The sequence below is a fragment of the Lycium barbarum genome, chromosome 12, assembly GCF_019175385.1.
Source record: "Lycium barbarum isolate Lr01 chromosome 12, ASM1917538v2, whole genome shotgun sequence".
Lineage (NCBI taxonomy): Eukaryota > Viridiplantae > Streptophyta > Magnoliopsida > Solanales > Solanaceae > Lycium > Lycium barbarum.
This window is the reverse complement of record NC_083348.1, coordinates 18,069,468-18,093,593: the sequence shown is the minus strand read 5'-3', so window position 1 is coordinate 18,093,593 and position 24,126 is coordinate 18,069,468. Positions and strand designations below refer to the sequence as shown.

At 38.6% G+C, this 24,126-nt stretch overlaps 1 non-coding gene across 1 annotated transcript; it reads right to left on the bottom strand.

The window, feature by feature from the left end:
- Positions 1 to 202: 202 nt before the first annotated feature.
- Positions 203 to 274, bottom strand: TRNAN-AUU (transfer RNA asparagine (anticodon AUU)). The gene has a single exon. It is a non-coding gene; the product is annotated as a tRNA-Asn (tRNA).
- Between the last annotated feature and the right edge of the window lie 23,852 nt (positions 275 to 24,126).

Below are 24,126 nucleotides of genomic sequence, written 5' to 3'. Positions count from 1 at the left end.
ATCGACCCCATCATCTCCACTATAGGAACTACGAGATCACCCCAAGGACGCCTTCGGCATCCAGGGGTCACGGACCGACCATAGAACCCTGTTCAATAAGTGGAACGCATTAGCTGTCCGCTCTCAGGTTAGGCAGTCAGGGTCGGAGAAGGACAATGACTCATTACCTTTTGAGTGAGATTTTGAGAAGAGTTGCTCTTTGGTCCCCACGTAGGATTCGAACCTACGACCAATCGGTTAATAGCTGACCGCTCTACCACTGAGCTATTGCGGAACAACAGGAGATTCAATCTCATAGAGTTCAAGGAAAAGCACTTGCCATTCGTTGGTTATTAGGCGGCATCCCGAAAACGTCCGGGTCGAAATATGGCTTTCAAATTATATGACCATAAGATTCAAAGGGTACTACTTTTATTATATTATGCACACTTTTAATTTAAGGCCACAAGATTTAATTTTAAAAAAATATATTTTTAAATTTTGTTCCAACTAAAACTAGGACACATAAAATTGAAACACAACGAAGTACATAAGGTACTTGTTCCTTTCCATCTTCTTTCTGGAAAGGGTTCATGAATCTATGATGTTGTCTTTCAAAAGTTAATTGTTTTAGGTTAATTCTTTTTTTTTTTTTTGGAAAAGGGTAACTCTTCTTCTGTTAAACTTGGTAAAGGAGTAGATGAATCTTTTTATATATATAAAAATTTACTCTAACAGACTGTTGGTGCCCATTAGAGTTTTTCTTTATTAATAAAACCAGAAAAGTAATATAGTATCCTTACAAAATGATGAATATAATCTGAACTAGATAAAATAAGAAAATTGAACTGTGTATATTGCACAACTGCTCTAAAGAAGGCTAAACTAGTATTCCTCTTGATCAGCTCTAGTGTGTCTGATGCATTGCCCTCCGGAAAACAACTGCAACATAGCTGCAGAAGTAGTATGACTATTCCATGTTGATGATATTTCTTCCTTCTCTAGGCACATCTGCAAAGCTATTCAGTTCCAAGTCTTCATTGTCCAAAGCCTGATTTGCAAGGAAATATGTCAGTTAGTTGCCTTCTCTGAAAGTGTGCATAACTTGACCTTGTATAAATCTTAGGCCCTCTTTGATGTCCTCCAAAATGTCCTTTAACTCCCATGGTGTAGTCCATAAACCCTGCATAATTTTGAGGAGCACTAGGGAGTCTGTTTCTATTTGTATTTATAGTATATTGTTTTCCTTGCAGTATTTCAGAGCTTGTTTGATTGCCTCAGCTTCTGCTTCTGTATTTGTCTTGATCCCAATGTCTTTGGCATGAGCATACACCAAATCTCCTCTGCTATCTCTTATACAGAAATCATATGAACTCCTACCAGGATTGCCTCTACTTGCTCAATCTATGTTGCGATTCAGTCTTCCTGATGGTGGCATTCTCCACAACACCTTAGCAGAATAGAGTTTTGGTCTATATGTGCTAAGTTGCTGATATATTATCTCCCATCATATGATATCTGCATCCATGGAAATCTCAGCTTCCCTAGATGTTGTAAGTTCTGTTGAACTTGTTGAATCATCCTATGCACTGTGACAGTCCCTCCATGCTTGATTGAATTGCTCCTCTTTCATAGTTCCCACATAATAAATGTTGGAATGGCTTTGTACATTGGCCTCAGCTTTTACTTAACATCTGCAATCCACCATGCTAGAATTTGTTGCTGCAAGCGGCTTCTATTTGTTGTAACACATGCACATGAAGCAAACTACCTCCAAAGCTTTACAGCTATGGAGGATGTTAGAAATAAATGTGTCAATGCCTCCTCATTGTGCTCCTCACAACACCAATATTTAGAAGGTAAGTTAATATGCATTCTCTTCAAAATGTCATCATTTGATACTCTAGCCCTCCACACTCTCCATATAAAGAAGCTGATCTTGATAGGAATCCCTTTCTCCCATATATTCCAATAGTTATCTAATTTATTCTCCCTTTTCCTGATGAATTTCCATGCAGATTTAACTGTGAACTGACCACTAAGTTCTAACATCCAACATGGATCATCATCATGCCCCTCTAAAGGTATTCTTGTTGTGTCTATAATGTGTTGAGCCAACTCTAAATTCAGAGTTTATTGTAACAGATCCAAGTATCATTTTCCTTCATGCACAAACTGATTTACTTCTATTTCCTCCACCTCAGCTGCTTCTGGTATGATATAATATAATTGTCACGACCCGACTCGGGGCCGCGACGAGCACCCGGTGCTAGCCCACCAGGGCACCCTCTTAGCTTACTCTTATGCTTACATCTAGGTGAGCCACATAATTATACATGCATTTCCATTCATTCGTCAACTAGTCCCATTTGGACAACAACACATTTATATCATCATAGGCATCTATGCCACATCAATGTACATGGGCCAACGTGGCCGAAAAAATGATATACAAAACATAGGCCGACAAGGCCAAACACATCTACCCACCCACACACATGTCTACGAGCCTCTAAGAGTATAACATATCACATTAGCGGGACAGGACCCCGCTATGCCCATAATTATATACACAAAAGAATGAGTACCCAAAAGATATGGCTCCGAAAGAAATGGAGCTCTCTATGTAATCTCCGAATAGGCAGCTATGGATCAAGTCTGTCTCCCTGTGCACCTGTGAGCATGACGCAGCGTCCACAAACAAAAGGACGTCAGTACGAAGAATGTACTGAGTATGTAAAGCATGAGCAACATCAATAAATAAGCATCATGAACAACATATGAAATAGCATAGGAGGGGGAGACAATAATATCATCGTCATAGCACTTACCTGCCTTTCGTAGGACTTTCCATTTTTTCATACGTATTTGTACACCTACGTCATCATCCGTATTCCATAATAGTACTCGTACCATACTTGTGCTCATATTCGTATACATGTCCTTATTCGTATTCTTATACATAGTCTTATCACATTCATATTCATATTATATACATAGTCATTTCATATTCATATTATATACATAGTCATTTCATATACATAGCATTTACATAGCATACCCGACCTCATAGGATCGGTGTTTCATACATACTTGGCCAACCAAGGCTCAAGGTTACTCATACCTGGCCCTACCAAGGCTTCAGGGTTATCCGTACCATCTGCAGAGGTGTGCGCGCATTTCGTAATCGTATACATACTTTATACATATTCATATATATATATCCTACCCGGCGTTATAAGCTCGGGGTGTCATTATAGCCCTTCATAGGCACATGTAAGTATAATAGCCCGTAGGCACCTTTAGCATCATTATTATTATCATCGTCATCACTATCATCATCATTTTCGCTACACCTATATCTTATGCTTACTCGTCATATGGGGTGCGTAGTACAATCGTAGCACATATCGAGGATCGTGAGCTTATGAGCTCAGAGTGTCAATCATTTGGATACAACATACTCATATAGAGGATTTAAGAGTTTGGCCAAGGAACCATACCTTATGAAAGAAGGGTTAGCCTTACTTACCTTTTCGTCGGACTATTCTACACTTGCACGCTTCCTTCCAATGCTAGCGTCTATACCTTCATTAATATCATAACAATGGTCATTAGTCATTCACATTATCCATATTATCTAGATTCCTTAATTTGCCTCTAATTCACCCATATTCGTGGTCATAACATCCAACTTCTTCCATTCGTCTAAAGTGTCTAGCTCATGATATTAGTACCATTTATAATGCATTCATATCACAACACAACAACATTCATGATTCAATTCAAACTATTCCTCAAAATGTCACTATTCATCATTCATGACCTACTTGACCATATTTTCTACAATCCATGTATTTCAACTCTTTAATACCTTAAACATCATGTAAAAATCATGAATCTTACCTTAGAAGTTGTAGGAACAAGCTTTAGTTAATAATACTCCACTTTGAGCAAAACCCTAGTTTTTCTCCATTTGGATTTCTTGACCTAGATGATCTTTGATGATGTTCTTACTCTTGATTCACCTTGTTTTATGTTGTTGATCCTCAAATATCCTTGAAAACTTGTATAATAAATGTAGAGAGAGGTTTTATAGAGTGTTGCACCTTATTTTTACCAAGGCTAAACAAAGCACAACTTATGGAGCTCTGAAATAATTAATTATGTACAGAGTCGCCACCTAGCATTTAAGGTATACTAGGGTACCTATAAATTATTAATATATGCAGCTTAACATGGTCTACGAAAATAAGTGAGATTCTAGGTAAGTGTTCAAATTATTCCGAAGGGAAGGTGTTAGGCATCCTTCAGAATCCACAAATGTGGTTCCCGGCTGGACCAATTTAACTATACGAGGGACGTGTAAAAAGGCTTGATTATTATTTACAAAAATATTAATGGAATTGAGACTAAAGAATAACTAATATGACTATTCACGTAAATAATCATGCAATACGTATTTTATACACATGTGATATAATAATTATTTAAAAAAGTTATCTGCAACTTAGGAGCTTGGGTATGTGAAAAAGGTATAAGGAATGGACATGAAATTATTTTGCACTCAAGGTGAGTTAACTAATTTAACTAGCTAAGTATGTACGCTTAATCAATTAATTATGAGAGTACATTCTAAAGCCTAAATATTGAGGCAAATCACCCTATTTATTTACTTAAGTGTGCTAAGCTATTGAATTAAAACTCTAGCGAAACATGATAACTATAAGAATATTAGCTACGAAAATAATAACTGTCTAATATTAATTTGTCTAAAACACATAAAATTTAAATCACCTAAGCAGATCATAAATAAATACTACCAACCGGCACCCTAAAAAGTAAAGTTTCACTATATTTTATGCTTGTATAATTTAAGAATGTAAAAAAAATATAAACAGAGAATTTAAGAAGCTATTTGAACTTCTTTTGAGTGTCGTCTTCAAAAAGTAACTCTGGATACCTGCATGAGACTTAATAAAAATGTTAGCAAGATAATAAATAACTATCGGGTCAATTAAAGAAATAATGAATAAACTTAAAATAAAAACCCGTCTTTGTACATGGAAGGCCTTGGAAATCGACGGAAATTTCTTCATCGGCCATGGTGTAGTATATATTCATATCAATGAATATTTCAAGTGTAGCAGTCTGTTCGAATGAATGAAGCACTTGCTCATTATATATATATATATATATATATATATATATATATTTTAACAGGGCAGCAACTCAATCACTCATAGGGCAACAATTTTTACCTCAAACTTAACAGCAGCAATTTTACAATATGCCACAGCAAGCATGTAGCAAACAAGACATTAACTCATAATGGGGGGCATTGAGGTAGAGGTAGATGCCAACCCCTCAAAATAACATTTCAAAGATATAGCAGTTGTGTCCTTTAGTATAGCAGCAGCTATATTTTGCCAACATGAAGTCACAGGCTGGTCCAAGATTCCAACAACGATAAGCTCAACAATGCAGCAACTCAACAAGTCTCAAAATACAGCAGCAAACAGCCAAGAACACAGCAGCGTTTCAGCTAAAAAATGCAGCAACTGTTTGTCTTTAATAACCAACAGCCTATGACCTCAAAGCTGCCCAAAACTTGGCTCAATATCTCAACAGCAACTAGCTAAATATAGCAGCAGTTTCAACCCCGAATGAGCCTCAAAATAGAATGAAAACTCAGCCCCTTAGTGCAGCCATTGCACAGCAACTAAATCACTCAAAGATGGCATTTTTCAGCCCCAAAATACAGTAAACATTCAACAAAAATACTAGCACTAAATCAGTCCCAAACTGAGGTGTAAATGGCCTAAAACACAGTAGAAAATGGCCCAAAAAAAATGCAGCAGCGAAATCAGTCCCAAAATTAATAGAGAGACGACAACCAAACGAAAACGAATTCGTCGGGCCAACGAGTTCGTCGGAGCAGCGAGCTTCGTCGGAGATACCTGGAAACAAGAATACAAGAAGAAAGTGAGGAGAAGAACAGGAGCGAACAGAGAGCAGGTGGTTTCGCGGTGGTGGGTGGCGTTAATGGAGAAAGAGAGAGGAAGACGAAGTGGGGAGAGAAGTGGCGGGGAAGAGGGCTGTTTTTGGGTGCGTCGGAGTTCACCGGAGCTCAAAGCTCCGGCGTGGAGGGGCGGCGGCTAAGAGAAAAGTCGGGGGAGAAAGAAAATGTTTAGGGTTTAGGGGAGAGAAAATAGAAGATCTGATATGTGCTTGTGTGTGTTGTGCAAATATGTGTTGGATCCCAATAAAATTAAACCCCTCCCCTTCTTTTATAACATAAAGTCCAAAAATAAAAAAAATATAGAGTCATACCCCTTTGTCCCCTTATTTCTTTTAACTAATCAAAACCTAACCCATCACCTCAAAATGTCCACTTTTAAAAAAAAGTGACGAGACCTTGATTTGATTGAATTTTGCTCTGCATTTAAAAAAAATAGTTGCTCCGCTTTTCTCTGCACTGTCGGGCTGTATTAAAATATAGTTAATTTATACATGTATAAATAATAATGTAAGTATAAAATATAAATATTAATGTGTAAGATATGAAAAGGTATCGCTATAAAATTAAGAAACAATTATTAATTGCACAAAAAATTGTAGTATGACGCTGTACATGTGCAAAATAATGATTCTTGAAAAATGACAATAAATTGAGAAAATTCCTAAAATATGGATAATCATCAATAAATTGTTGAAAAAATGTAAAAATATGTAAAAATGTATTTTGTGCTCTTTAACGAATCAGGGCCCCCCAAAACGTTAATTTTAAGCACGTCGAGCCAAAATTAGGTGTCAACAGAAAGAAGTGGTGAAATGTTGTAATGAAATAAAACAAGTGTTGGTCCCTTTATTTAATGACTTGCAAAATCTGTGCTGAGGTGAACAGTGGTCGTCCATCATGGTTTACGGCCCGTATTGCAGTTTACGGACCGTCTCTCGCGATCGTCTTTAACCATTTCCAAAACCAGAAGCTTTGGCTGCTTGCATGGTGATTTACGACCATGGTTTACGGGTCGTAAATCACTTTACGGTCCGTCCTCCAGGTCGTATTTTACCATTTCTCGGCTGGCAGAAAGCTGAAGCCTTGCATGGCAGTTTACGACCTGCTAGTTTACGGACCATATACCAGTTTACGGTCCGTCCTAGCACTTTACGACCACTGGGAAGTTGCAATTCTGCAACTTCTCATATTTCTTAGACTTCTCATTTTAATCACCCACGTCCATGCACATGCATTGCTCACCTTATATCTCATCTTAATTTAGCCAACTTTCTCATCTCACATCGGATACCTTCGAAATCTCGCCTAAGGTCATCAAACGTCGTTTCTTGCTCATGGACATCATGCACTCATACCTATCACTAGTTCGTTCACTTACGTACCAACGAAAATTTTTTCCGAGGTGTAACATTCTTCCCCCCTTAAGAACATTCGTCCCCGAATGTTAAAGTACTCGGGAATTCTACAAAAATTTCGCCAGAGTTTCCTTTATAATATGGTGCTACCATCCTGCCACAACAACCCATAATATCGATGCCACACAGGGCCACAACATAACAACATAAAATTTTGGCCACACATGACCCAAAAGCATAAAAGGAAAATATACATACCTTATGATCTTGACGTCTCATCTTGGGCTTCTTCCAAGGGCTGAAATAAATGTGGGTATTTGGATCGAATACTTTCTTTTGTTTCCCATGTCATCTCCTCTAGTTTACTGCTTCTCCATAGAACCTTAACCGAGGCCACCTCTTTGTTTCTAAGCCTCCGTACTTGCCTGTCTAATATGGCAATGGGTACGTCTTCATAAGTCAATTTCTCTGTCACTTGCACATCATTTACTGGGACGATCCTAGTGGGATCTCCAACACATTTTCGAAGCATCGAGACATGAAATACTGGATTGCCTGTCTCTATTTCCGGAGGTAGATCTAACTCATAGGCCACTTTGCCTATTTTGCGCACAATCTCATATGGTCCAATATACCGAGGACTAAGCTTCCCCTTTTTGCCAAATCTCATAACGCCTTTCATTGGCGACACTTTCAAGAATACCCAATCCTTCACTTTGAACTCCAAGTCTCTTCGACGATTATCCGCATAGGACTTCTGACGACTTTGGGCTGCTAGCAACCGATCTTGTATAAGCTTGACTTTCTCCATAGCTTGCTGGACCAAGTCTGGTCCTATCAATTTAGTTTCTCCGGTTTCAAACCACCCAATTGGGGATCTACACTTTCGCCCATATAAAGCTTCATATGGTGCCATTTGAATGTTGGAATGATAACTATTATTGTAAGCAAATTCAATGAGTGGCAAATGATCATCCCAATTTCCTTCAAAATCTATCATACATGCTCGTAACATATCCTCAAGAGTCTGAATAGTACGTTCAGCTTGTCCATCGGTCTGGGGATGAAATGTCGTGCTAAGGCTAACTCGGGTCCCTAAACCCTCTTGGAAGGACCTCCAAAACTTAGCTGTAAATTGAGTCCCTCTGTCGGAGATAATAGATACCGGGACGCCATGGAGTTTTACTATCTCTTTAAGATAAAGCTTCGCATAATCTTCTGCCTCATAGGTCGTCCTGACCGGTAAGAAATGAGCTGACTTGGTGAGTCTATCCACAGTCACCCATATGGAATCATACTTACGTCGAGAACGGGGTAAGCCTGAAATGAAGTCCATGTTAATCACTTCCCACTTCCAAGTTGGGATTTCTATAGCTTGCAACAATCCACCCGGCTTTTGGTGTACAATCTTCACTTGTTGGCAATTAGGACACTGAGCTACGAATTCCACTATATCTTTCTTCATCCCATTCCACCAATATATAGACTTAAGATCATGATACATCTTCGTCGCTCCGGGGTGAACATAATAACGGGAACTATGAGCTTCTCTCAAAATCTGGTGGCGTAAACTTGCCACATCGGGAACACATAATCTTCCTCTACACCGGAGAACTCCGTCTCTTAAAATGTCAAATGATGACTCCTTTCTCTGAGGGAGTGTATTTCTGTACTGCATTAGCATGGGATCCTCATATTGTCGCTTTTTCACTTTTGCAACTAGCGACGAGACTGCTGTATTCTGGATAGTAGCTCCGCTGCTACCTGAGTCCACTACTCGGACTCCTAGGCTATCTAACTGTTGAAGCTCACGGGCCATCTCTTTCTTTTCTGGTCGTACATCACTTAGACTTCCCATCGACCTACGGCTAAGAGCATCAGCCACCACATTTGCCTTTCCGGGGTGGTACAGGATCTCAACATCATAGTCTTTTAGCAACTCTAGCCATCGTCGTTGCCGCAAATTCAACTCTTTCTACTTGAAGATGTATTGAAGACTCTTATGATCTGTGTAAATATCCACGTGGACACCATATAAGTAATGTCTCCATATCTTTAATGCATGGACCACCGCGGCCAATTCTAAGTCATGGGTAGGATAATTCTGCTCATGTTTCCGCAATTGCCTTGAAGCATACGCAATCACTTTGCCATGTTGCATCAACACACAGCCTAGCCCAACAACTGAAGCGTCGCAATACAGAACGTATCCTTCCAATCCCTCTGGAAGTGTCAGAACTGGGGCAGAAGTCAACCGACCCTTTAAATCTTGGAAACTACGTTCACAAGCATCTGTCCATTGAAACTTGGCTGATTTCTGTGTCAACTTTGTGAGTGGTGCAGAAATAGAGGAAAAACCTTCAACGAATCTCCTATGATAACCTGCTAAGCCCAGAAAACTATGAACCTCTGTAGGAGTTGTGGGTCTTGTCCAAGTCTTCACGGCCTCAATCTTTTGACTATTCACTCGAACACCATCGGCTGCCACAATATGCCTTAAAAATGCCACTGAGTTCAACCAGAACTCACATTTGGAAAACTTTGCAAATAATTCTCGAGTTCGAAGAACTCCAAGGACAATACGCAAATGATCCGCATGTTCTGCTTCGGATCTAGAATACACCAAAATATCATCAATGAATACGATTACAAATAAGTCCAGAAAGGACCTGAACACATTATTCATCAAATCCATAAATACCGTTGGCGCATTAGTTAGCCCAAATGACATCACCCGGAATTCAAAATGACCATATCTCGTTCTGAAGGCTGTCTTAGGGATATCTTTCTCCCTAACTCTCACTTGATGATACCCGGACCTCAAATTAATCTTTGAAAACCATTTGGCGCCTTGCAATTGATCAAACAAGTCATCAATCCTTGGGAGAGGATATTTATTCTTAATCGTTACTTTATTCAATTGCCTATAATCAATGCACATTCTCAGGGAGCCATCTTTCTTTCGGACGAACAATACGGGCGCTCCCCACGGGGATGAACTAGGCCTAATGAAGCCTTTATCAAGCAAGTCCTTCAATTACTCCTTCAACTCTTTCAATTCTGCGGGTGCCATTCTATATGGAGGAATAAATATAGGTGTGGTGCCTGGCAACACATCAATGGTAAAATCAATCTCCCGTTCAGGAGGAAGGCCTGGAAGCTCTTCCGGAAACATATCCGGAAATTCGTTCACTACGGGAACTGACTGAAGAGTCGGCGACTCAGCTTCTACATCTTGAACTCGCACTAGATGATAAATGCATCCTTTCATGATCATCTTCCTTGCCTTTAGATAGGAAATAAATCTGCCTTTTGGTGATGCCGCATTCCCTTTCCATTCTAAGACTGGTTCTCCCGGAAACTGGAAACGAACCATCTTCATTCGGCAATCAACATTGGCATAACAAGAAGCCAACCAATCCATGCCCATAATAACATCAAAATCTACCATTTCTAGCTCATGCAAATCAATCATTGTACGACGGTCACAAATCGTGACTATACAATCCCTATATACTCGGCTAGCTATTACCGATTCACCCACGGGTGTGGACACCTCAAAAGGTTTGATCGACTCCGGCTCGACTATAAATTGACCGGCAATATAAGGAGTAACATATGATAACGTGGAGCCCGGATCAATCAAAGCATATACATCATGAGAGAATACCGATAATATACCTGTGACCACGTCAGGAGAACACTCTAGATCTTGGCGTCCAGCCAAGGCACAAATACGGTGCTGAGGGTCGCTAGTACTGGGATCTCTGCCTCTACCTCTACCATGGCCGACTGGCGTATGTGAACCTGGCCCCGTAGGGCGTACAGATGCCGAAGATCCGGCTACCGACCCTGATGGTTGGGTCCTACCTCTACCATGTACTGAGGGGCAATCACGCATAATATGGCCTGGTCGACCGCATGAATAGCAAACATCTGAACCCAATCGGCATTGACCCCAATGCGACTTCCCACACTGGGAACATCGTGGTATAGGTGGCCTTGACTGGCCTGAATCACCTCTAAACTGGGACCCCGAATAACTCTGACTCGGCCCGGGATGAGTAGATCTATCAAGGCTCTGGCCTGAAAACCGTGGAGGTGCACTGGTCATAGAATAGCCCGAATGTCTAGGGAACTGTTGCCTGTGTCCGCCTCTGGACTCACTTATTGGGCCCGAAGATCTGGCCCTCTTGCTATGTCCCCTATCCTGTTCACGTTCACTTCTCCGCTGCTGTAGGCTTTCCTCTAAGTTCTAAGCATGTGCCTGAATGCGTGCAATATCCTTACCGTTCTGAAGGGACGCAGTCAAGCATTTGTCCATCAGATGGGGCCCTAGGCCCTCTACAAATCGGTGTACCCTGTCGCCCATATCTGCTACCACTCCCCCGGTATGGCAACAAACTCTTGCATCAACAAACTTTGCTCCCCGTGAAGCCATCCATACCGTATACCAGTGAATCGAGACATCTCTCAATCTATATGACGCTAACTCCACTGACTTGGTGTCCGAAGCATGTATCAATCGTAGCGTCCTTAGCATACCATCAATAAAATCCTGAGGATCCTCCTCCGGTTTTGACCCAAAGAATTTCGGAGGGTTCAAAGTAATGAAATCACGGGCCCTTGCACTAACAGCCCTATCACCATGCCCTGAACTTTGCCTCTGAGCCTGGGCCGCAACCAACTGAGTCAACAAATTAATGGCCTCTTTCACATCTTGGCCAGAAGCATTCGGTGGAGGAGCTGGAGGTGCTGGAGCTGGGGCTGAGGCTCCCTCATGCTCCTCAGTAATAGGCACTGTCTAGGAGGACTGAGATCGAGCCGCACTCTGGGACTCACTTTCCTCTACTACCGGTGGCGGTGCTCTTTCAGCCCGCTTTTCTGCCACCGTCTTGCCCTTTTGGGTTGCCGTATCCTTTTCATTTTAGGCATCTCTAAAATACACAACATACGATTAAGGAACAAGAATTTCTTACATCATAGCTCTATCGCACGATTCTTATGAAGAAAGAAGGTCATTCATTCCTAAAATGTCTGCAGCTTCTTGTTTATAAGTGTGGCGCGCAACACACCCATAACAAGACTCTACTAGACACGGCTCGTAAACACACCCTAGGGCTGAACTGCTTTGATACCACTTTTGTCACGACCCGACTCGGGGCCGCGATGAGTACCCGGTGCTAGCCCACCCGGGCACCCTCTTAGCTTACTCTTATGCTTACATCTAGGTGAGCCACATAATTATACATGCATTTCCATTCATTCGTTAACTAGTCCCATTTGGACAACAGCACATTTATATCATCATAGGCATCTATGCCACATCAATGTACATGGGCCAACGTGGCCGACAAAATGATATACAAAACATAGGCCGACAAGGCCAAACACATCTACCCACACACACACATGTCTACGAGCCTCTAAGAGTATAACATATCACATTAGCGGGACAGGACCCCGCTATGCCCATAATTATATACTCAAAACAATGAGTACACAAAAGATATGGCTCCGAAGGAAATGGAGCTCTCTATGTAATCTCCGAATAGGCAGCTATGGATCAAGTCTGTCTCCCTGTGCACCTGCGGGCATGACGCAGCGTCCACAAACAAAAGGACGTCAGTACGAAGAATGTACTGAGTATGTAAAGCATGAGCAACATCAATAAATAAGCATCATGAACAACATATGAATTAGCATAGGAGGGGGAGACAATAATATCATCGTCATAGCACTTACCTGCCTTTCGTACGACTTTCCATTTTTTCATACGTATTTGTACTCCTACGTCATCATCTGTATTCCATAATAGTACTCGTACCATACTTGTGCTCATATTCGTATACATGTCCTTATTCGTATTCTTATACATAGTCTTATCACATTCATATTCATATTATATACATAGTCATTTCATATACATAGCATTTACATAGCATACCTGACCTCATAGGATCGGTGTTTCATACATACTTGGCCAACCAAGGCTCAAGGTTACTCATACCTGGCCCTACCAAGGCTTTAGGGTTATCCGTACCATCTGCAGAGGTGTGCGCGCGTTTCATAATCGTATACATACTTTATACATATTTATATACATATATCCTACCCGGCGTTATAAGCTCGGGGTGTCATTATAGCCCTTCATAGGCACATGTAAGTATAATAGCCCGTAGGCACCTTTAGTATCATTATTATTATCATCGTCATCACTATCATCATCATTTTCGCTACATCTATATCTTATGCTTACTCGTCATATGGGGTGCGTAGTACAATCGTAGCACATATCGAGGATCGTGAGCTTATGAGCTCGGAGTGTCAATCATTTGGATACAACATACTCATATAGAGGATTTAAGAGTTTGGCCAAGGAACCATGCCTTATGAAAGAAGGGTTAGCCTTACATACCTTTTCGTCGGACTATTCTACACTTGCACGCTTCCTTCCAATGCTAGCGTCTATACCTTCATTAATATCATAACAATGGCCATTAGTCATTCACATTATCCACATTATCTAGATTCCTTAATTTGCCTCTAATTCACCCATATTCGTGGTCATAACATCCAACTTCGTCCATTCGTCTAAAGTGTCTAGTTCATGATCTTAGTACCATTTATAATGCATTCATATCACAACACAACAACATTCATGATTGAATTCATATTATTCCTCAAAATGTCACTATTCATCATTCATGACCTACTTGACCATATTTTCTACAATCCATGTATTTCAACTCTTCAATACCTTAAACATCATGTAAAAATCATGAATCTTACCTTAGAAGTTGTAGGAACAAGCTTTAGTTAATAATACTCCACTTTGAGCAAAACCCTAGTTTTTCTCCATTTTGATTTCTTGACCTAGATGATCTTTGATGATGTTCTTACTCTTGATTCACCTTGTTTTATGTTGTTGATGCTCAAATATCCTTGAAAACTTGTATAATAAATGTAGAGAGAGGTTTTAGAGAGAAGTGGTGAAATATTGTAATGAAATAAAACAAGTGTTGGTCCCTTTATTTAATGACTTGCAAAATCTGTGCTGAGGTGAACAGTGGTCGTCCATCATGATTTACGGCCCGTATTGCAGTTTACGGACCGTCCCTCGCGATCGTCTTTAACCATTTCCAGAACCAGAAGCTTTGGCTGCTTGCATGGTGATTTACGACCATGGTTTACGGGCCGTAAATCACTTTACGGTCCGTCCTCCAGGTCGTATTTTACCATTTCTCGGCTGGCAGAAAGTTGAAGCCTTGCATGGCAGTTTACAACCTGCTAGTTTACGGACCGTATACCAGTTTACGGTCCATCCTAGCACTTTACGACCACTGGGCAGTTGCAATTCTGCAACTTCCCATATTTCTTAGACTTCTCATTTTAATCACCCACGTCCATGCACATGCATTGCTCACCTTATATCTCATCTTAATTTAGCCAACTTTCTCATCTCACATCGGATACTTTCGAAATCTCGCCTAAGGTCATCAAACGTCGTTTCTTGCTCATGGACATCATGCACTCATACCTATCACTAGTTCGTTCACTTACGTACCAACGGAAAACTTTTCTGAGGTGTAACAATAATGCACCAAGTCCAATCCAATACTTATACCAGAAGCTAGATGCGCCATTATTCATACGCCAAAAAATCTGGGGTTCAACTGCTTCCCTGAGCCTCACCATTTTATTCCATGCATGAGAACCTCATCTATCATAAGCCAATATAGGATGCCATTTTTATAGTATTTTTTCAACATATAACTACTCCATAGACTCCTTCCACATCTGAAATTCCCCCATAATTTAGCAAATAAGGCATCTGAAATGTCAAATAAGGATCTAAAACCTATACCTCTTTCGGCTTTTGGTTGACACAACCTATCCCAAGCCACCCAATGTTTACTTTTAACTCCCACAGTGTTGCTTCAAAAGAATTTAGCAAATATCTTATGTAACTGTTTGATCACTACAGATAGAGGATTCATAGTAGATAATAAGTAAACGGGCATAGTTTGATCTACCAAAAGATAGCATCCCATTCTACTAAGAAAATACCCTCTTCATCACCTTTTTGAGCAGATCTTCATAATATATCAGTTTTCTCCTTCCATAGAACATTAGGTATCGCAAGTATGTGAAAGGAAAAGTTCCTTTTCTTATCCATGTATGCCTTCTGATTCTATTATTGATTCCTGCAGATACCTTATGATGAGTATAAAAAGTGTTTTTCTCATTATTCACCAGTTTTCCAGATGCCTTTTCATAGTTCCTCAAAGTTTTCATTATTTTCTTTACAATATATTTATCTCTAGAACAAAACAGTATAGTGTCATCAGCATAGGCCGAATGTTTTATTTGAGGACTCCACTTAGGCATAGCATAACTTATAAACTTTATTTTCTCATGCAATTTGTGCAGACTTCTTGATAACACTTCAGCAGCTATAATAAACAGTGTAGGTGACAATGGATCTCCTTGTTTTACTCCTCTACTTGACCTGAAAAACCCATAGCTTTGTCCATTGATTAACACTGAATATCAGTTGTTTGAGATCAATCTCCACACCATGTCAATGATTATTTCTCCAAACCAAACTGTCTCAGAACTCTAGTTAGGAAGATCCAAGATAACTTGTCATATGCTTGGACATGTCAAGCTTGATCCCCACATTAGTATTGCTTGCTCTCACATTGTTATCTCTGATGATCTCTTATACCAGTAATACATTCTCAACAATACTCCTTCCCTTCACAAATCCTGTTTGATTGGGAGATATTATCCTAGGAAAACTTCAGATATTCTATTATGAAATACTTTAGACAAAATCTTAGTGGCAAAAGAGCTAAGACTGATTGGCATCATATCACTATAAGTATTAATCACCTTGTTTTTTAGGTAATAATAGTAAATTAGTGTGTGTAATGAACTTTGGGATCTCATATCCATAGAAGAAAGCTCTCACCATCGTAATCACATCCTCCTTAATAGTGTCCCAACATTTTTTGTAAAAGAGTCTTGTAAAGTCATCAGGACCACTAGCACTCTCACTATTAAGAAAAAATACAGCTTCTTTTACCTCTTCTTCTGTTGGAAATTCCTCCATCTTCTTTTGTTAATCTTCTGTGATTAGCTTTGGAATATTCTTCAGTAGAGTAGAGTCTATTTCTGCTTGTTCATTTCAGAACTGTGCCTCAAAAAATCTGACTGCCTTAACTCCCAATTCATATGTTGTTTCTACCCATACTCCATTTTGATCTTGTATCCTCTTGAGGGTCAATTTACTTCTTGTACGTCTTACATATGAATGGAAGAACTTTGTGTTTCTATCTCCTTCATTAAACCACTTCATTCCTGCTTTTTGTTTCCAATACTTTTCCTCTAAGTGCAGGTACCTAGTTAATTTAGCATGTGCTTCTTGTAGAATATTTTTGTTTCTCCTTTGTAGGATTTGTTTCAAACTGCCACTCCTTTACCATTATAGTATCCTATATGGTAACTATCTGTTGAAAGATATTACCATAAGTGTTTCTGCTCCATTGAACCAATGTTTTCTTTAGTTTGATCAACTTATGATGAAAAACATGAAATGGATTTCCACAAAAATCAGCTTCCCAATGCAACTTCACCACATCGATGAATGATTGATGTTTAATCCAGAAGTTCAGAAACTTAAAAGGTTTTCTAATTGGTATATCAATGCTATTACACTCCAGATGTAATGGAGCATGATCTGATCCATGTCTAATCAAATGTGATACAAAAGCGGATGGCATAATATCCAGGAGCTGTTGATTTACCAAAATTCTGTCCAGCCTCTTGAAGATACAATCTTCATTTGTGCTTCTATTCCACCAGGTGAATCTACTCCCAGAGTATTCCACATCTATCAAACTATAAGTTTGAATACAACTTGTAAAGTCTAATATTTCATTAGTTGATACAGGCAATCCACCTTGTTTTTCCTTCTCAGATATTATTACATTAAAATCTCCACCTACAATCTATGGAACATTAAACTGATTGGCTATATCTACCATGGAGCCCCATAATTCTTCCCTCTCTCCTCTGTCACATTTAGCATAAACCACAGTAATCAATACAATCTGAGCAACAGTAGTATGAGAGAGTTGTAGAGTAATTTGTTGACTTGTGTCTGAGATAACTATTCCTTGCCATTCAGATGTCCATAAGATCCAAATCTTTCCTGAACAGTTTACCATGCAATTAGGATATCCTATTTTCCTTCTATAGTCTTCTATCTCTATAGGATTTTGAAATGGTTCCATTAAACCAATGAAAGAATAATGATGGCTCATCTTTAGATCAATCAACCTCTCACAAGATTGTTGAGTATTGATGGATCTAATATTCCAGAATATTGCTTTATCTATCATTGATAATTAATGGATTTGTTCTTTCCCCTCCTTGTTGTAACTCCTGGTGGAACAATGTGAGTCCTTGCAGGCTTTTGTTTATTTGTTGCTAGTTTCAGCTTCTGCACACTTCTTGGATTAGATCTACTTCATTAGATAAGTCATCAATGTTCTGGCTCAAATCATCTACCTTCTGTGTTTCCTGAACTATTTGTGATTCTGCTATTCCTTGATCTAGTTTTTTATTCATATTTTCCTCCACCTTCACTTGTGTATCTTCAACTTCATCATCTGGTGGCCTAGTACCTTCCTCCCTTCTAATATTTGTTGCTTCCAATACTGTATCAACTATGGAAATATCTTCCTCCCCTTCTCTATTATTGTTACTAGTTGCTTGAAATTCTATAACTCCTTTATTAATATTATTGTCATCACCACTAGCAGTTCCCAATCCATCAATCTTTTTTCCCATCACTACTAGCATCATTCACCTTAGGAGTGTCGGTATTTTCCTCATTATTGCTGCTGATCTTTGTCACTGTTATTTCCTCAGTTTGTTTGACAATGTTGCCATTTTGCTTTGCTTCTGAATTCTGCTGAATAATCCCTCCTTTCTCATTAAGTTGCTTTCCAAAACTAGCTTCAACCCATTGCTTTGCTGATTCTTCCTCCACCTAATTCTCAACTTTTGTTTCTTCAACATGTCCTGAAACTTGTGAACTTTCTACTCCCTCCTTTGAATTATCAGCTTTGGTCAAATCTACTACTTCCTCTTCCATGTTCTGCAATGCTGCATATTGATTTGATTGTTGTGATTGATTATATTTTTTCTTTAAATCATGCTCATTCCTTCCTCTTTGATACTGCCACTTATTTTTCTGTTTATGCCTTTTCTCTATGACCTGCATCTCCATCTCCGTTTACCCCTCTGTCTGCAATCTGTTTAGTCTGAGCCTCCTTTTTTTTTTCCTTTTCTATTCCCCTCCTTTATATGTTTCATGATATCAGTTCTATTATTCTGCTTAGATTCAGCCTGGTTGACTAAATCCTTTCCTCCAGTATTCACATCTTTTGCTTGCTTCTCCTTCTTGTCATCTTGTTTCTTATCATCATCTGCATCTTCTTCCTTAGGATATAACTCCGGATGAATGACATAGCAATCTTGTTCATTATGACCTTGTCTCTTGCAACTTTTACAATACTTAGGTACATGATCATAATTAATTTTTATCCATTTATCAATGACCTCTTCATTCTCCTTCTTCATGCCATCATTAATCCTTTGCAGAAACTTTCTCAACAGATCCACCTTGTCACGCCCCGAACCTGGGCCTGGACGTAACACGGCACCCGATGCCTGACTGCATGTGACCGAGCGAACCAACTGGCTGACTGAATCAACATGTCATATCAAAACATAACTGAATGTGGAAACAATTAAACACATGCTGATATACTAAAGGTCTGACTGAAATCATAATGCGGAAATACTTAGACAATCTGAAATATATCTGAAAGTAGCCAACATGGCTAAACCAAAACAACTGAACGACTGAGTATAACTGTCTACAAGGCTAACATAACAAATATTCGACTGTCTGAACTGTGTCTATGAAGCCTCTAAGAGTACTGAATAATATAACTGTCTATAAACTGAATTAACTAGATAGCTGACAACGCCCCGAAGGAATTTGGGGCTCACCAGTAGCTGATACGTGCACTCCTAAATAGCTGAGTCGTCAACCTGTGTATCGTTGCCTGCATCGCGAGATGCAGGCCCCCAAGCAATAAAAAGGGACATCAGCACATTTGAATTGTACTGGTATGTAAAGCAACTGTAGCAATAAAATACTGAAGCTGAAACTGAAACTGATAACTGTAACTGTAATAGCAAGGAAGTAAATATATGAATGCTCCATGCTCTGTATCTGAATCATCTGTATTATCTGTGTTTGTATATGTGGGGCCTCGGCCCAATAATAAATGCACGCTATGGCCTCGGCCTAGTAGTGCGTCAGTCAATGGCCTCGGCCATGTATTCGTATACACAAGACTGTGCTGTGCCCTCGGGCAAAATCACATATGTATAATTATGGTCAATTAATAAGGACTGAGACCATAACAACAATGAACAATTCTGAACTGAAATAGACATGCTGGACTGAATTGAAAACACTGACTGTTTCTGAGCATACTGAATTTCTAGACTGAGACTCATGTGGTAACAATACATAAGTCTATAAAGATTACGTGCTGAGTTCATGATATTCAAATTGATAACCATGAACGAATTCTGTAACTGCAAACCTAGAAGATAACAGTTCTACAACATATCATAAAACTAGGGTTAAACTCTACTTTGAGTCGAATTACTGACAAGTATGAAGAATGAGGCGTAGGGAGAATCATGAACATTCCCTAATGTAGATAGTTAGCCTCACATACCTTAATTCCAGCCTTTGAGCATAATACAATGTTCGTCAACCCTTTCAACTTTGATCTATATCAATACAAGTCAAAGGGATTCTATATTAGCAATAATATTCATGCTTTGGTCATCTAAGCATTTTATCAAACACTTAATGAGCTTGAAGCTCCACAGTCTCCATTAATGGTGATTTCTTCACCCAATTCCCATTCTATTACTTCTAGGTGATTCTACAATCTTAATTAGATGTAATTAACATCATTCTTCATCACCCATATGAATACAACAATCCCAAGTCAACAATCCAAAAACCCTAGCATAGTTCATATAATTCTCTTTATCAAACCCATTTACTATTCTCCCAAGAATTTATCAACACTTTAATCATCATGAAACATCATAAAACTTACCTTAGTTATTGTAGGAATAAGCCTTGAGTTGAAATACTTCACTTGAACAAAACCCTAATTCCACCTTCCATGGAATTTCTTGACTTGAATGGAGTTGATGTGTTTCTCACACTTAGTTTTGTGGATTGATGAAGTGGATCTTTAGTTTCACTTGGATTCTTGAATATGATGTGTTTGGATGGCTCTAGAGAACCCTTGAGTCGTGGAGGAGAAATAGGAATGAAAAAAATGAGCTTGGGTCTCTTATTAACATCTTAAAATCTGATCCGTCGGGCAATTCTACGCCCATTTTTACGTCTCGTACAATTTGTACGGACCGTATATCATTCCGTATAATCATTCCAGTGATTTGGACATTCTGGACCAATTATACGGCTGGAATATACGGCCCGTATAATTTTTACGGTCCGTATGTTCCACCGTATAATTTTTACGGTTCGTATGTTTCCACCGTAATTTACGGTTCGTATGTTTCCACCGAAACTGACAGAACACTGTTTAGTAAAATGGGCATAACTTTATGCACAGATGTCCGTTTGAGGCCCATAATATACCGTTGGAAAGCTATTTCAAAGGGCTACAACTTTCATCAAGGAAGTTTTCCCAAATTCCAAATTAATAATGGGTTTATGGTCATTGGAAGTAAGACCTTCTATAAACTCACTTGTAAACATGCCCCGTAGAGTGGCTTCCAACTTTTCTTTGCCCAAAGACATTTCTTATGACTTAATTGGTTTTCAAAACACTTCCTATAACCCTCATATTGGTTCCATTATATTATCATCTTATGAGTTAAACTTTCGCCCGAAGCTACGAGGTGTTACACACCTCCACTTTCACTCTAGCACAACTTGGCCTAGTCCTATTAACTGTAGCCATATCCACTTGTAGAGGCTTCCCTACTGCTGAAGCTAATGAGAAAACTGCCTCTTTCACAAAGTAATTTGGCGGCAAGTATGGAAGAGATATCCATGCAATTCCTATTGATGTTTCTTCTTCTGGATCAAACCATGGATCCCACTTAAGAGTGTGCATAGGATACGACTAGTTCTTCTCCGTAATATAAAAGGCAGGCTTCGACAACAATGTTACATATCCTCCATTAACGATGCCCTAATATGTACATATCTGTTACTCAATAAACCAATTATACAATCTCCTTTCAACTCATATAGCTTTGGTATTAGGGTTTTTAGTTCTTTAATATCAAGCCAACCATATGAGAATTTTCCGATGACTGCATATTGTAATTTCTCTCGTATGATCATCTGCTGAATCTCCTCTTCATCCCATATCACTCACCCACATAAACCTATGATTTCTTTAAAATGTCAATGTTTTTGGGTTAATTGCTAAACGATTACTAGTGACTTAGCTTGCCCCAAATTAAATGGCATCAACTAAGAAATATGGCATCAAAATTAACTGACTACTTTTCCCCAAGGTCGCAGAGTGCTTACTCAACTTTTTGAATAATCTCAAGAACGTACTGGGACAATTCTATTTAGTGTGAATCATCAAGGCCAAGGACATTTTAATTAAATGATGTACTACATATTGACCCACCTAACCTATAAGGTGATACAATAAATATTTGACACGGATCACCATTATAATTAGATTTTTTTAATTTTAATTTGAGCCTAGTTGTCAACCAATTTTTAACCCTCAATAATGTAATTATGGCCGCCTCGGTTCACTGAATAATACTTGCACATTACTATGTTGAGACTTTCTTTCACCTTTGAAATATTTTTTTCTATCGCTGCTGAAATGATTGGATGAAAGTAAAGATTGATTTAATACCGAATCGCAGATTTTTAAACAAAAATTTTGGTCGGTTGCCCCGTGGCCCATAGTCGAACCGAATGGTACCTAGATGTACATTGGTACGTCAAACCTTTCTTTTAAAGGTGCGATTTTTTCTATAACTGCTGAAATAAATTGAACGAAAGTAAAATGATTTAATACCGGACTGGATATATTTATAGACAAAACTTTGGTCGGTTGCCTCTAGCCAATGCCCACTCAATCTATATATATATATATATATATATATATAAAGTTATGCATAGACAATGTGATGTGATACCTCTTTATGGCCACCGTTCTTATTTATCTATTTTCTCAAATTTTTTACATTTTTCTTAATTTTTCCTATTTATATGATATATTAAAAACCCAAAATCTTAATTACATTCTTTTAAATAACGCAACTCTCTTTCAGTTTAGAAAGCCCAAGAATTATTGTCATTAATTTAGTGATTTAGCGCCAGACTATGAAAGTGGTCGTGAAATTCTCAGGTAACGTATGAAGTAATTTTTAATGGTCAATTAATGCCATTTCAACTCTTCATTTTCCTTATTGATACAATAAAAAGAATCCGCAGCACTTTCCAGTAACACTTGCAAAATTTCTGCCAAAAAAAAAAAAAAAAAAATACTTGCCAAATAGTTTTTAGTACTGGAGACATATTTTAGAAACTCGGTTCATGGTTATTTCCTTTGCGTTCAGTGAAAATGATTATGTCAATAATGGTCAAACTGTATTTCAGAAAAATGTAGCGTATGGAGTCCCATTTGAATTCTCACCAGAGATTTGCAAATGCATTTCCAATTCCAAGTATTGTGGTATTATTGATAACACAAGGCTATACTGCACCAATGTCAACATCAACGGTATTTTTTTTTTATCTCAATCGTATTCATTGTGTTCGACTCTAATAAGATCATTCGTGGCACAAAAATAATACCTACTTATTATAAAAAAAAAAAAAAAAAAAAAGGTCAATTTTAGTGAAGCTTTAAACTCCAATGAATTTACCTTTTCAAATTTTAAATTTATGTCGAGGGTTTACCAGAAACAGCCTCTCTGCCTCGCAAGATAAAGGTAAGGTCTCCAGACCCCATTTTGTGGGATTTCACTGGGGATTTTTTTGTTGTCGTAAATTTCCATATGAGCATAGATAAAATTATATTTATTTTAAAAAGGAAAAGAAAGTCTAAAACTCCCCATTTCATTTTATGTCGTGGTGTCCACACTTTTCGTTTGAATACGTACATAAATCTCTTTAGTGTTTTTGAAACAAAACTTGCGGTATTGGTAAAAAGGATTACGAGATTGTTTTCTCCAATAACCACTCCACGAGGGGTTTTTTGGACAACTGGCTAGATTTGCTTTAACCCAAAAAAGGTAGGAGCCTTTCCAACACAAATTTTTTATTTGCCTTTTTTTAACCTTTGATAATTTTTTATCTGATTTTGCGTGGATTGGCAAAAGTTTTCATGTGATGAGAACTATGAGTTAAGGTATATATCATATGAAAAAAGTACCATATTTCTCTCTATCATGCATGATACAAGCGTTTGGCTACCGGGTGTATAAATTATATTATATTTATTAATATTACTTCAAAAGTTTTCCTTATAATATCTGATGTATTCACTACTTTTCAGTACGTATTTTTGTATATAATTGATGTATCATACCTGAGACCCATCGAAGGCTTCTTCTTTCGGTACATTAATGTCTAAAGTCTATATT